This window comes from Narcine bancroftii, chromosome 14, assembly GCF_036971445.1.
Source record: "Narcine bancroftii isolate sNarBan1 chromosome 14, sNarBan1.hap1, whole genome shotgun sequence".
NCBI lineage: Eukaryota > Metazoa > Chordata > Chondrichthyes > Torpediniformes > Narcinidae > Narcine > Narcine bancroftii.
Genome location: NC_091482.1, coordinates 22,727,387 through 22,741,742, shown reverse-complemented (window position 1 = coordinate 22,741,742; position 14,356 = coordinate 22,727,387). Strand labels below are relative to the sequence as shown.

Here is a 14,356-nt window from a genome sequence, read left to right as displayed (position 1 = left end):
TATTGTTATTCAGAATAATACCTCGAACTTTGAACCCAGAACATTGTCACCACAAGGACTAGAGCAGTTAAGATAGCTCAGGATGGGCGACTTGCTGACGGTGCCCACATTCCAAAAACAATGAATAACAGTGAGTAACCTTATAATTTCGGTCCAGTGTAATTTCAACCAAGCATCAACTGGTATTGATTTGTTGAAGTGGATGATTGCTGTTGACCAGGCCATAAGTATGAGCCAATGGGACCAAGTAGAAAGAGGCTATTTACACCCATCGAATGCGACCTAATAAGATCTAGGTATTGGGTGCACGCGCACCGCTGTGCGCGATGTCTCCTCAGCTTCGGGAGCAGAGCCCCATCTTTCCCGGGGCTTCTCAGCACAGAGGCCAGAGCTCCTGACAGCACCGCCGGCAGTCGTTGCTGTTCGCGCGGGGGAGAACTAATTGAGGTCACAGGCTCCAGTTCACAGGTTGAACTCTGGCTTTCTTCATAACTGTAACTAATTGCGTCTTAAATCACAGTTTAAGTATTTTGATATATTTTTAGATTTCTTCAACATGGGCTTTTATTCAAATCTGCTGGGAGAGATGTTTCAGCATGCCCCTCTCCAACGCCATCATGCCACGCCCCCCACCCCCCCACCCGACCTAATAAGATCTGATATGAAGAAATTAAGAAACGTACCTTGAATAAAAGTTTGAGAATTAATATTGTTTTGTCAAATACTATGATACCAAAATAATCGTCAAGTTTTTTGATTGTCCTTTAATCATGAATAAAATCGCCTCAAACCGTGCATCTTGGCGCCTCACAGTTCGGCGGGCAGCGACCTCCTTTGAAGAAGACCGCAGAGCCCACCTCACTGACAAAAGGCAAAGGAGGAAAAACCCAACACCCAACCCCAACCAACCAATTTTCCCCTGCAACCGCTGCAACCGTGTCTGCCTGTCCCGCATCGGACTTGTCAGCCACAAACGAGCCTGCAGCTGACGTGGACTTTTACCTCCTCCATAAATCTTCGTCCGCGAAGCCAAGCCAAAGAAAGAAGAAGAAAAATCATAAGCAACGTTTTCTTCACAAAGGAACCACAGCTGATTGAGCCAAAATCTTATTCATGATTTTATTGTGTCTCAGACAGCTTTACTTTGCCTATCTGTGCATAAAATTTGCTGGCAGAGTTGGGCAAGAGAATCACTTCTGCATTAAAAGTGAAACCATTGCCCCAAGAGCACCATATTGTGAGGTTTCTGCATAAAATAATTTATAATCGGTCTCCTTGTCTTTACAATATTGTAGCTATGAACAGTGTGCTGTGTTAAGTGCAAAGCTTTTATGCTAAATCAGTAAGCTGGTTAATGAACCAATGGCATTTGGAGCAACCAACACTGATTTTCAAATATTCAGAAAGATAAATTGAAAATAGGTTAGCTATTAGTTATTATTCTGTGAGTATGAGAATTAATGTTTTATATTTGCAATGGTTTAGGATTGTTTGAAGAGCTTACTGGAGGATATTTTCACTGTCTAGACTCTAATAAAAAGATGAATAATTAATAGACCAGGTTTTGCTTTGACATAAATGAAGTAGTGGACTGCAAAACAACATAGAAAGGAAAATTATCCTCATCGACTGAATGCATGTATTTTGGGCTGATATTATGATCAGTGGGGTGATTGAAATCCACTTGAGCACAATTGGCATTTTGCGTCTTCGTCATGAACTCTCAAATGAGCTAAAAATGACTAAATGTTTAAGTTCTCTTCTATCAGCCTCTGGTTTAATATGATCTTAATACTCCTATCGTAAATATTTCCACTGCTTTTCTCTGAGCTTATCAAGAAGGAGCACTCGATGCTGCCCCAAGTTTAAATATAGTTTGTCTCTTGGAATGTTCTGGTGGCTCCTGCTGCAGCACCTCAGGTAGCTCTCAATGTCCAGGCAAGCAGAGAAGTATTTTCCCTTTCAAATTCTGCAACAGCCAAGCCCCAGTGAATATCAAGCTCGCTGTATGTGACATCGGCGATGAAGCAATTTCCCTTCCGTCGAAAGATTGTCACCCGGCACGTGGAGAACAAAGAAAACCTTTGGCGGGTGTAAGAGAGAACTCTAGCCTACGTTAAGCTATTGGTGAGTGCATGAAGCAGGCAAGGTTTCATGATGAATCCAATCACTTCCACGATCTAGATCACAAAAGGATCTGGATCCTAGCTTTCACACATACTCACTGGAGCAATAGAGTGTGTGGCCCATTCACTGGTTTGCAGATAGTTATCTGATTCCCGCTTCCAAACATGCTGTGTTCAAAATATTGGGTTGTGGAGCAGAAAGAGCCATTCCGAATGTATATTATGTGCAGAGAGCCTCACAAATTTGCAAACACAAACAGCCCTGATTTTATCAAAATGGGAAGTTTTAAATGGTTAATGCCAATTTTATCACTCATAAAATCTGAATAAGTGAAAGCCTTTCTATGCTAATAATTAGCTCGAAAAATACACTTCTCCATAGAAAATATCAAATCAATAGCATGCATAACTCATCGTGTAATTTTTGATGGCTTTCCTTCCTTGATTGTTGTAACAATTAGGCTCAAAATCTAATCGATATTGACCTTAAAACAAGTCTATAGTGATAAAACAGGCCCACAGTGATATCTTAATCCAATCAATTGTGGCATTCTGTATGACGGATAGGCATAGTCGATTGAAACTCAAACTTAGAAAAGTGGGCTGAAAAATGGCAGATGGAATTTAATGCTGATAAGTGTGAGGTGCTTCATTTTGGTAAGAAGAATCAGAATAGGACATACGTGGTAAATGGGAGAGCATTGAGGAATACAGAAGAGCAGAAAGATTTAGGAGTAACGGTACATCGTTCCCTGAAGGTAGAAACTCACGTGGATAGGGTGGTGAAGAAGGCTTTTAGTCTGCTGGCCTTTATCAATCATTGCATGGAATATAGGAGTTGGGAGGTGATGTTGAGATTGTCTAAGATGTTGGTGCGGCCTAATTTGGAGTTCTGTGTGCAGTTCTGGTCGCCTAATTAGAGGAAGGATATAAACAGAGTGGAGAGAGTGCAGAGAAGGTTGACCAGAATGTTACCTGGGTTTAAGCATCTAGAGTATAGGGAGAGATTGGACAGATTAGGTCTTTCTTCTTTGGAGCGTAGAAGGTTGAGAGGGGATTTGATAGAAGTATTTAAGATTAGGAAAGGGATAGACAGAGTGGATGTGGATAGACTATTTCCGTTAAGAGGAGGAAAGATTAAAACAAGAGGACATGAGTTAAGAATTAAGGGGCAGAGGTTTAGAGGTAACATGAGGGGGAACTTCTTTACTCAGAGAGTGGTAGCCGTGTGGAATGAGCTTCCGGGAGAAATAGTGGCGTCAGAGTCAATTGTATTATTTAAGAAAATGTTGGACGGGTATATGGATGAGGGTTATGGGCATTGTGCAGGGAGGTGGGACTAGAGAGGGGTGTTTGGTTCGGTGCGGACTAGAAGGGCCTAATGGCCTGTTTCCGTGCTATAAATTGTTATGTTATGTTATGTTAACAGATCAAGGATAAAAGGATGAAACTTTTATGAAGATTGATCAATTATTGTCAAAATTAAAATATGCATGTAAAAATGATGGTACCACAAAATATGATTTGGACCTATAAATGAGACTAAGGAAAGTGTTTAGAATTCTTCAGCTTCACCTGAAGCTCTACTATTGTACTGCAATGGAAAAAGATTAAAATATACTAGTTTGATGATCTGGAACAAAATACTGGATTTGAAAGAGTGATGGACATGGGAATTGAACAAACAGCTCAGGCCATTTGTCCAACCTGGCTGGTTTTGATACATACTGGCAAGAACTGACATCAGATGATAATATTTGGCTGTTCCAAGCTGTTACCGGGCCCACCTTCTACTCTAGATGAGTCAATGCGCAAACAAAGTGAAAGGTTCATCGGCTCACAAAATTGAGCCTAGGACCTTTTCTATGGTTCTTGCCTGGCATAGGTGGAAATAAATGAACGTGAAGCCTTCAACAGAGGCTCTCAGGTGAACTCCAGGAAGGGGCTTGGGAATGATAAGGCAAAAGGCTGGGAGTCAAGTCAAGTTTGTTATCTGATTGCACAGGAGCAACCTGCGAAAACAACGTTTTCTGGTCCTCGCTGAAAAACACGCAGACACACAATCAGGACATTATACCCATACAGACAAACAATACATAGCAGGACACTATTCATTTTTACAAATAAATAAATATTATTTCATCAAAATGAAAGCGTGAACAGTTCCTTTGGTCGTTCAGCATCCTCACTGCCCGTGGGAAGAAGCTGTTCCTCAGCCTGGTGGAGCTACCTCTGATACTCCTGTATCTCTTTCCCGACGGCAGCAGTTGAAAGTTGCTGTGTTCGGTTTGGAATGGGTCCTCAATGATTTTGTGTGCCCGCTTCAGACAATGATCCCTTACATCACTTCGGTGGGGTTGGGGGGGGGGGGGAAGCAGGGAGACCCCAGTGGATTAGGGATTGGGGATGAGGGGAATTGTTGGAGGGAGTAGAGCTTGGGGCCAATCACCGGGGCTGTGATGGCAATGAGTCTCGGGTGGGAAGGTAATCATGCCTTTTCTTGCTCCACAGAAAGTGTTTCATTTCCAGAATAACAAAATAATTATAAAGAGAATGTTTCCAGCAGGCTGAAGAGATGGTGCTAGAATCTGTATGTGACAGTGTGCCATGTAAAAAGATCAATATTGTCATGCTCCTTCCCATCCCCTCCCCATTTATGATTTTTGTGGGCATAATCTTTACAAGAGTAGGAACAAGGTTGGAGAATGAAACATTTTTATATGCATTATTTGCATCAGGAATTCTAAATCAACTGCATAAAAGTTATTTGAAACACAGGTCATGTCTAATAGTTAGTTAAAACTTGTCAGAAGAATAACTTCTGCATCGTCACAATTCCAGTCTCTATTTAAGTTATATTGCTTCTTTGAAACTTCAAAATTCAGCCTGAACAAGGTACAAGAAGATAAGTTTTCCCACGTAAAAAGGGAATTCTCAGTGCCAGAACGCATCTTAAATGCAGCCTTAAGTTCTCAAGAACGGTGCTGACAATTTTTTTTCTCCAGTTATCCATAACGGCTTCCTAATCTACTTTCTGTTCACAATGAACAATTAGCAATATAATACGTTGACCCAGAAGTTTAACAGTTGAGATGAAACTCATGGAAACCTTAAGAAAGGGTAGAAGTGTGCAACAATGCGAGGGTCGAAGACCAATCAGAATAGAGAAGCTCGAGTTGGAAAATAAGGGTTCCTGGCTCACTTTATCACTTTACCAGGCAGGCACTGTACCAGATCGGTGATCCTACAGTGTGGCGTCCCCCTGGAGAAGCACCCTTTGCAGAATTGCAATGGATATTTAGCGCCAATCTCTGGGGGTCACCACCCATTACATCAATGCCGGGATTCTGAAACGTCAAGTTTAGTTTTGATCCTCAAATGAACAAAGAGAAGTTGAAAGGACTCAGCAGAGAGAAATACTCTGTCAACATTTTGGGTTGGGACTTTTGTTCCTGTCTTAGGAGAATTTGCCCCTACACTTAATGTGAATGATTTTTTTTGACCAATTGGCTGCATGCATATGAAAATTTTCACCCACCTCTCAGCTGGTCTAAGCTGTGAAAAATTTCTCTATTTTTATGCCACTTAGCAGGGAACCTTTTGACTTTAAATGAGTATCAAACTATGCTACCCATTCATTCATTTCTGTGACGCAATACAATTGTGGTCATGTGATTACAATAAAGGCGAGCCACACTCTCTCACTGGATTATATGCAGAGCCCAACAAAAAGTCGACAGGCTGCTCAGCACACACCCTGACAGTAACTGACAACTCCTGTGATATGACTGCCTTGGGGACAGCAGGACGCATCTGCAACTGAATGTAATAGCTGCCATCTGTACTAACTGCATTATTTAACTGCATTGGTACTGATTAACATTTGCTGTAACCTATGGTAATGGACTCTTGGGTTTTACATGTCTGCAGTGTTGTAACAGACGGTCCACTGTCTCAGCTAGAAAAAAAAATCAAGGCACTTTAATTTTTAATACAGCACATGTTCGATTGACTATATAAACAAAATTAGCAGAATTGAACTATGCAATAGCTCTGTCAAAATTATAGGATTCCTTTATCTTTGTCTGTCAATCATGACATCTCTAATAAATTTAATGAACCCGCTCCTTCAATCTCTCTTAATTCTAATTGGATAATTTTTCTTTGCAAAATCATTGATCGGAAAATAAATGAATCTGCATAACCTCCAATATTAATGATACTCTTGGTAAAAGGAATTCTCCTACTATGGTAGAGATTATGTTAAGAGGATATCCCCAGTTCAAATCTTGTTCCAGATTCCTAAACAAAAATGGCCAAATAGATCCAACGGTCACAATGGTTACATAATGAAGAAGCATGCAAGAACTAAAAATTGGTCTTGTTCAGATTGGTAAACTAATAACATCAGATATGCAGCACTTTAGAAAATCTTAGCTAAATTTAAATTTAATCAGGGGTGGCCAACCTTTTAATTTAGTCATACAGCATGGTAACAGGCTATTTTGGCCCACAAGCCTGTGCTACCCAATTAGCCTACACCCCACCAGTACGAAATGCCCTGTTACCGTGCTGTACGTCTAAATGAAAAATTAAAAGGTTGGCCACCCCTGATCTAAATCCTTCACTTCCTTTCATAATGAACAAATATCATTTTAAATTTACCAACTTCAACTCACAAGGATCCATTTCAGGTTTTTTTTTACCATCGGTAGATACGAGACGTTACGTCACCCACACCTATTTTGTAGGACTACGTCAGTTGCTCTGCAAGAATCTTTATCAGATGACAATAGGCTTTCAAGCATATTATTAGAGTGCTATTATAACATGGGGTTCACCAGAAGCACATCAATCATTCATATTCACAAAATAAAGTATCACTAATTCACAAGAGTATTTTCTACTTGTGCGAGCATCAATTTATTTTGTTAATTAGATTTTTTTTCTTCTGTCAGATAATTGACACTATGGATCTTCTATTAGTTTGGAGAGTAGGGCAAATTGTGCTAGAGGCTTTTCTATAATCGTGTTCCTTCACACAGTGACACTATTTATGCACACAAAAGGAATAGGGCATTTTCAGATTTGCTGTTCTTTAAGACAACCACTGTCATCATGCAAACTCTTATCAGCTTGTGCATCAACAGAGACACATCTCATTAGGTACACAAATAAGTTTGTTTGGTGGGACTGGTTCACTCCAGGGGCATTCAACCACTTGAGGGGCTGTTTGTGTTGCTGTAGACCACCGCCAGTGGGCTGATCTCAGCTCAAACCGTGCATCTTGGCGCCTCACAGTTGGGCGGGCAGCAACCTCCTTTGAAGAAGACCGCGGAGCCCACCTCACTGACAAAATACAAAGGAGGGAAAACCCAACACCCAACCCCAACCCACCAATTTTCCCCTGCAACCGTGTCTGCCTGTCCCGCATCGGACTTGTCAGCCACAAATGAGCCTGCAGCTGACGTGGACATTTACCCCTCCATAAATCTTTGTCCGCGAAGCCAAGCCAAAGAAAGACTGCCCCCTGGACCAATGACAACCAAAAATAGGATCATATTAATTTCAATCTCATGGTGTGTCACCTGAACTTGCAAAACATGAAGTAGCAACAGGTCTGTATAGAGTCAACTAACGTGCCTCTGAAGGGAGATACTTTTGCCTCTCTTTCTTTTATTGTTGGAGTTGCCGGCAATGCGAGTGGCGGCTCTTTGAGCGCCTTTATGGCAAGCAAAAGTTGACACCTTTTGTGTAACCCAGTCCTCAATGAGTGGAGAGGACTCCAAGAACTTCAAGTTTATGGGTGTCAACATCTCCAAGGATCTGTCCTGGAGCCTCCACGCCGATGCAATCACAAAGAAGGCTCGCCAGCGGCTATACTTTGTGAGGTGTCCGAGGAGATTCGGTACGTCACCAAAAACTCTTTAAAAACTTCTACCATGGAGAGCATTCCTGCCTGGCATGGAGACGCCAACTCTCAGGACAAGAATAAACTCCAGAGGGTTGTTAACTCGGCCTGCGACATCACAGGCCCCAGACTTCACTCCATCGAGAACTTTTACATGAGGCGGTGTCTTAAAAAAGCAGCCTCTCTCCTCAAAGACCTCCACCACCCAGGCCATGCCCTCTTCACTCTGCTACCATCGGGAAAAAGGTACAGGGGCCTAAAGACGAGCACTCAGCAGCACGAGGACAGCTTCTTCCCCGCTGCCATCAGATTCCTGAATAATCAATGAACCAAAGACACTGCCTTACTTTTCGTGCACTATTTAAAAAAAAAATATATAGTAATGTCATAAGCTGGTTATAATATGAATATTTGCACTTTGATGCTGCCACCAAACACCGAATTTTGTGATTTGTTCACGATTCTGATTCTGTATTGTTGCATGGCAATAAATAATCTTAATGCCATCAAGGGAGAACAAGCAATGGCGAGAAGCGGGAAAACCATCTCCGGTTTATTATCGAGTGGTCGAGGTCGCAGGGCCTGTGTGCATGGATGAGGAGAGTTGGTGATTTTCACACATGCTGCATCTGCCTCCAAGCCTTGCTCGCAATGATAACGGTTGGTTCACAAGGGTACCCACAGGGCAGTTTTTACTAAAAGGCTAAGAGTGTCCAAGGAAGCACACCCAAGATTGGGTTGTTGACTCCAGGAGAGGTGTAGGAACAAGAACGTGATGATGCGATTGTGTTACTGCAAGAAAAGTAAATCTGTAATACACGGAATTCAAATATTTTGGATGAAAATCAAGCACAAGCGAAATATAATTTGAAAACAAAGTTTAAAAAATAACATCACAGCTCATCAACAAATCTTTGTAATAACTTGTGTCATTTTATTTTGCAAAATGCAGGCTTCAATCAGCGCATTCACTTCCCTCGTCCATAATTTATGGGGATACAAGTATTTCCAGATAGCCAAGCCATTGCAAAACAACTCAAAATCCACTTCGAATCTCTGGGTGGAAGAAAACAAATATCGAATGCACTTTTATCATGGAACCTTCAGACAGCTCAGCCATTCCGCCTTCCCGCCAAAAGAGGCCCGGGTTCAATCCTAACTTTCTGTGTGGCGTGTGCATGTTTTCCCGGCAACTCCAGGGTTTCTTCCCACATCCCAAATTAGTTGGTTAATCGGCCATTGTAAACTGTCCCCAGTGGGCGGTAGAAATGTGTTTGGTGCGAGGAAGGTGAGCGTAGTTGATAAGAATGTGGGAAGAATTAAAAATGACATTAATGTGGGAGCGGAGTGACTGATGGTCAGTGCAGACTGGGCCAGCCAAAAGGCCTGTTTCCATCAGTACCTCAATGATTCTCTCTGTATCTCAAGTAATGCAGAGATGTCAACTGTTCTGGTCTCCAGACATGCCTATAAGCAACTTTGGAGAAAAATCACAGGGACTTAATAAGTTTGATCCTTTGATTCATTTTCAGTGAATCCCTTTATTGAAAATCTTCCTCGAATAAAAGAAAACACAGGCATTTTGACAACCTCCTTCTGCGAAACAGAAAGCCACTTTCATGTCTCTGCTTGTGTATTTTAATTTCCATTATTACATTTCTTGACAGCAGAGCATGATATTTGAACCCAGACCAGTTCCATTCTCCACAAATTTATATTTTAAATTTAGACATACAGCACGGTTACAGGCCCTTTAGGCCCACAAATATGTGCTGCTCTAATTGCACCCATTTGATCTACACTCCCAGTATGTTTTGAAAGACAGGAGGAAACCGGAGACCCTGGGGAAAACCCTCGCAGATACGGAAGAACGTACAAACTCCTTATAGACAGCGTGGGATTTTAACCCTGGTCCCGCTCACTGGTGCTGCAATAGCGTTGTGCTATCCGCTATGCTATCCGTGCCGCCTGCCACTACGTGAACCGTTCTGCCCGCTTTGCTGAATAGCTCCCAGCGCTGGAACTTGCAGCATGTGATAGCGAAGGTGCAGTGGTTGGTTCCACAACACTGCCCGAGGGAATTGACCCAAAGATCCTGCACCATGTCCCCACAGACCATAACTCCCGAATGATGTCAATGCAGGAGAATGGTTTCAAGGATTAAAGCCTTCCATACAAAATAGAAAATAGGATCAGAAATTCATAATTTAGCCCTATAAACCTGTGCTGCTATTCAACATGATCATTACTGATCACCCAAATTCAGTCCCCTCTTCCAGCTTGCTCTCCATAACTCTTGATTTCCCCGCACCCAAAGAAAATATTCAGTAGCTTCTTAAACATACTTGACGATTTGGCTTCAGCTGCTTTCCATTGTCAAGAATTCCGCAGGTTCACCAGTCCACAGGATAAGAAATTTCTCTTCGCCTCAGATTCAAATGGCTCAGATCTTCATCCTTAGACTATCACTTCTGGTCTCGGACTCCTCTGCCATTGAGCACATTCTTCCTGCATCTAATCTGTCCAGTCCTCTCCAAAGTTTGTAGGTTTCTCTTATCTTCAGCAAATATAAACCTTATTGGGTTTGCCTCACAGGGCATACAAAATATGTTCAATGATTTTCAACCTTTGAAATGTCCTTGAGCATTTCTAACATGTTCAGAAAGAATTTGCCATTGTCCGCAGGCATAGTTCAACTGGGTGTCAATCTTTTTCCAACAGATTCTCGATGTTATGCTTTTAGGTTACCATCAGGAAGGTCAGGACCCCCATGCTCCTGGGAGCTGGCTTCATGTCATTCAACTACGGCGTGGGTGTAAGGTGCTGTCATTTTCTCCAGAGTGCTCCGACTGAACAATGCCTTGCGTTACTCCATATGGTGAAAATGAGCTAAGAGTCGTGTACAAGAGCTAGTGACAGGATCAGAGTAATGGATTAATCAACGAGCTTGCTGCAGTTCGTAGAACTTGGGAATATTTTAACATTTTCTTTTATGAACAATGTTGTACAAAAAAAGGCACCAAGGGAAATGACGCTGAACATCATTTTTTTTCATGTCATTGCCCGGATTTTCTCCTTCTGGTGTGAGAATATTAAGAAACCATTTAGTCCCTTGAACCTGTTCCAAATCTATACATCTGGCTTTTCTTAAGATCCCTGAAAGCCATTGCCTAACACAAACCTATTTATACGTGTCTGGAAAACTTAATTGATTGAGCACCCATGGCTTTTAAGGAGATTGAGGTAGAAGTGTATTACAATCCTTCAGCAAAGTGAGACTAGTTGGTGGACATTACCTTCAAAAGAGCAGGAAAAAGCATGGTAATGTAACCCAAAATATTCCTTCTATGGTTCAGTACATATGCACAGTCAGATAGCCATGCATTTCACCTTAATTGGGAAATTTTGGCACATCACAACAATATTCGATTGTATGAAAAAAATACGCATTTCATTTTGTTCATCACGAGCTGTCATACAATTATCATTGCGGAAATACAATGGCCTCACAATTTTCATGCACCGTAGTTTCATTGCTACACATCTGGAAATCGCTGGCAAGCATTTCCTGGTTGAATCATGTCTCTCTGGAAAATTGATTCAGCAAGACCCCAGCTCAAATGGAGTCCAATCGGGTCCCCAATCACTAGCTGTTTTTATGCCAGGCCTCCACCTCGAGGCCGACTCCAACCACGGAGAAAAATTTGAACATCCTTTAATGGAGCAGCCCTGCTCTGCTTTTATGAAGAGTGGTGCCTCGAAGTGTCCTCCGGAGCATATGGAGGTGGGCCATAGCGCCACCCGTCACTGCGAGGTCTAACATATGTGCTTAGCAATGGGCGTCTTTGTTACCCATAATCCCCCACACAGCATGGTTCCAGCTGTATGGGGGGGGGATTATGGGTAACGAAGATGGGCATTGATCATTCTTCCAGCTCTTCTGCCTGGCGCTGCCCCTCCAGCTCTTCACTCCCCTCTTGCATCCATCGGACTCCCCGGCTCTGCTTCTCTGTCCCCACTCTCAACATCTGTCCTCCTTCCTCTCGAGCCGTGGAGCTCAGCACCCGGGTTCCTTTGGCACGGTGGGCTCCGACTCTCCTTGCCCCCATTGGGCCTACAGATCTCTCTGGCTCCTCGCTGCCCTCCTGCTCCCTTGGTCTTGTAGGCCTTGGTGAAGGAGTGAGGGGCAGAGGGGGAATGAGTAGGGGACATTTCCGGGTGGCAGGAGGGAGCCCTAACCCCAGCACCAATCACTGTGGGAGCCCCAGTGGTGGCTCCTAGGTGGTGGGCTGACAGCATCATCGGCCCGCCCCTAGCCAGCCGCTTGCAGTGGCTGTACATTTACGATGCATGGTAGAGCGCTCCACTCCACCTCTGACACAACGTTGAAGAGGAATTGGAGTCGACAGCTTTGAGCCACTCATAGAACATTTAGAATGGTGAGTTCTGCAATGCAAGGGCAGAGAATCTTTGCCTTTTACGGTCGCATCTTTCCACAATATAAAAGGGCCTGTTGACTCCCTTTTGATCCTTGCCCCGAATCTGTACTATCCTTCATTTGCTCAGCATCTCTTCATATTCAGCGTGCTACCACCATACCAGAGCACTCAAAACCTTGGGCCAACAGTTGTAATGGCAGGTTGATGTAATGTCCTCATGGTTCACGACCAGAGCTGTCTAAGAACAGAAATAAAACACGGAAGTCTGCAGATCCTGTGGTTGAGATAAAAACACAATGCTGGAGAAACTCAGCTGGTCTAACAGTCTACTTTATGTAGCAAAGATAAAGGAATCTTGATGAAGGGCTCAACGTTGGTGATGTATATTTTATCTTTGCTACATAAAGTACACTGTTTGACCAGCTGAGTTTCTCCAGCATCGTGTTTTTGTCTGAGAACAGAATTGGGCTCAGCTGTTACATAGTTCAGGTTAAGTAGCCTTCTAACAGTCATTACTTGAACCAGAACACGAGACAACCAGCATATTGGTCCTCAGCTAACTAATGATTTCACATTAATGAAGGAGGAATTTGAGAAAAGCAGTGACCACCTGATATCATCTGTGGCACAACTGCATTTCCCATGCACCAGTTCTGACATCTGATAGTTTTAACATTACTGCTTAATAATGATATAAAAATTGTACATCACGTTGCCCTGCACCAGAAAGCCAACAGGCCTTATTTCTCCAGGGGAAAGTTTCAGCAGACTAATGACCGTGAACAGATTTTTACCTCTCCATGCTTCTTCTCGATGTTGAACAAATCAAAGCAGTATTAATGCGCCTTTGCTGAGCGTAAAGAAAATAGAAAAATATTAATCTAGGCATCACTGTCAATTGCGCTTTTTTTCAAAAAGTAAAAATTCAAGAGCACTCTCTTGAAATCTGGCAGTGCTCTGTTGATGGAGTGATTGATATTAGCCATCTTGGCGGAACTGGAAAAAATATATGAATATTACAATGGCTGTACTGAGATGCAGTCAATAATTCTAACTTCTTTTTCTTGTCAACCAACTTGAACCCAGTCAGCAAAACTGGAGACATCATCCTCATTCAAAGGTAACAACAGGTTTTTTAAAATCTTAAGCAAGCAATAGCTTTGCGGCTCAACCTAAAAATAATTTATTTTTGAATTTCAGCCATTTTGACTGTGAAAAAAGTTTTGGGAAGATCTAAGTAAAATAACAAAAAGCAACATGCCAAAAAATCCAGAGATCTTTCTTCTAAGTAATAGAAGAAGTAAGGAATTAGGCCTCAAACTGGATGAAGCGCAAAAAAGATTTATTATGATAGCCTTATCTGTAGTACAAAAATGTATAATGTCAACCTGGAAATTGGAAGAGAGCCTGAGAGTACAGCAATTGTACATGGAAATGAATAAATGTATTCCATTGGAAAAAATAACATATAATTTAAAAATAAGGTCACATTATTTGAACAAGTTTGGGAACCGTACATGGAACACAAAAGAGAGGGCCTACCGCGGACCTTCACCCCCCCCAAATGATAGAATGGGAAGACGAAATGAACTGACCCACTGTGTAAAAGTAGATGACACAATTTTCTTGTTTATTTTCATTGTGTGATGATATTGTTTAATGGGTTTATTGTATTGTATATGTTGAACGTTCAATGGGTTTGGAGGGGGGTGGAAAGGGGGGGAAGGGAAGGTAGGGGGAAGGAAAAAAGGGGAGAAAATTCCACTGTGTATATTTAAGAGGGAAATGTTTGTATGTATTTTGATTGATATGGTTCACAGTGTGAAAAATAAAAATAAATTAAAAAAACCATTTTGTCTGTGAAAACACCATGCCCCAAG

At 42.2% G+C, this 14,356-nt stretch overlaps 1 protein-coding gene across 8 annotated transcripts in view; it reads right to left on the bottom strand.

Annotated features, from left to right (window-relative positions):
* Positions 1 to 14,356, bottom strand: part of auts2a (activator of transcription and developmental regulator AUTS2 a) — a 1,173,696-nt gene that overhangs the window by 275,934 nt on the left and 883,406 nt on the right. The window lies entirely within an intron of this gene.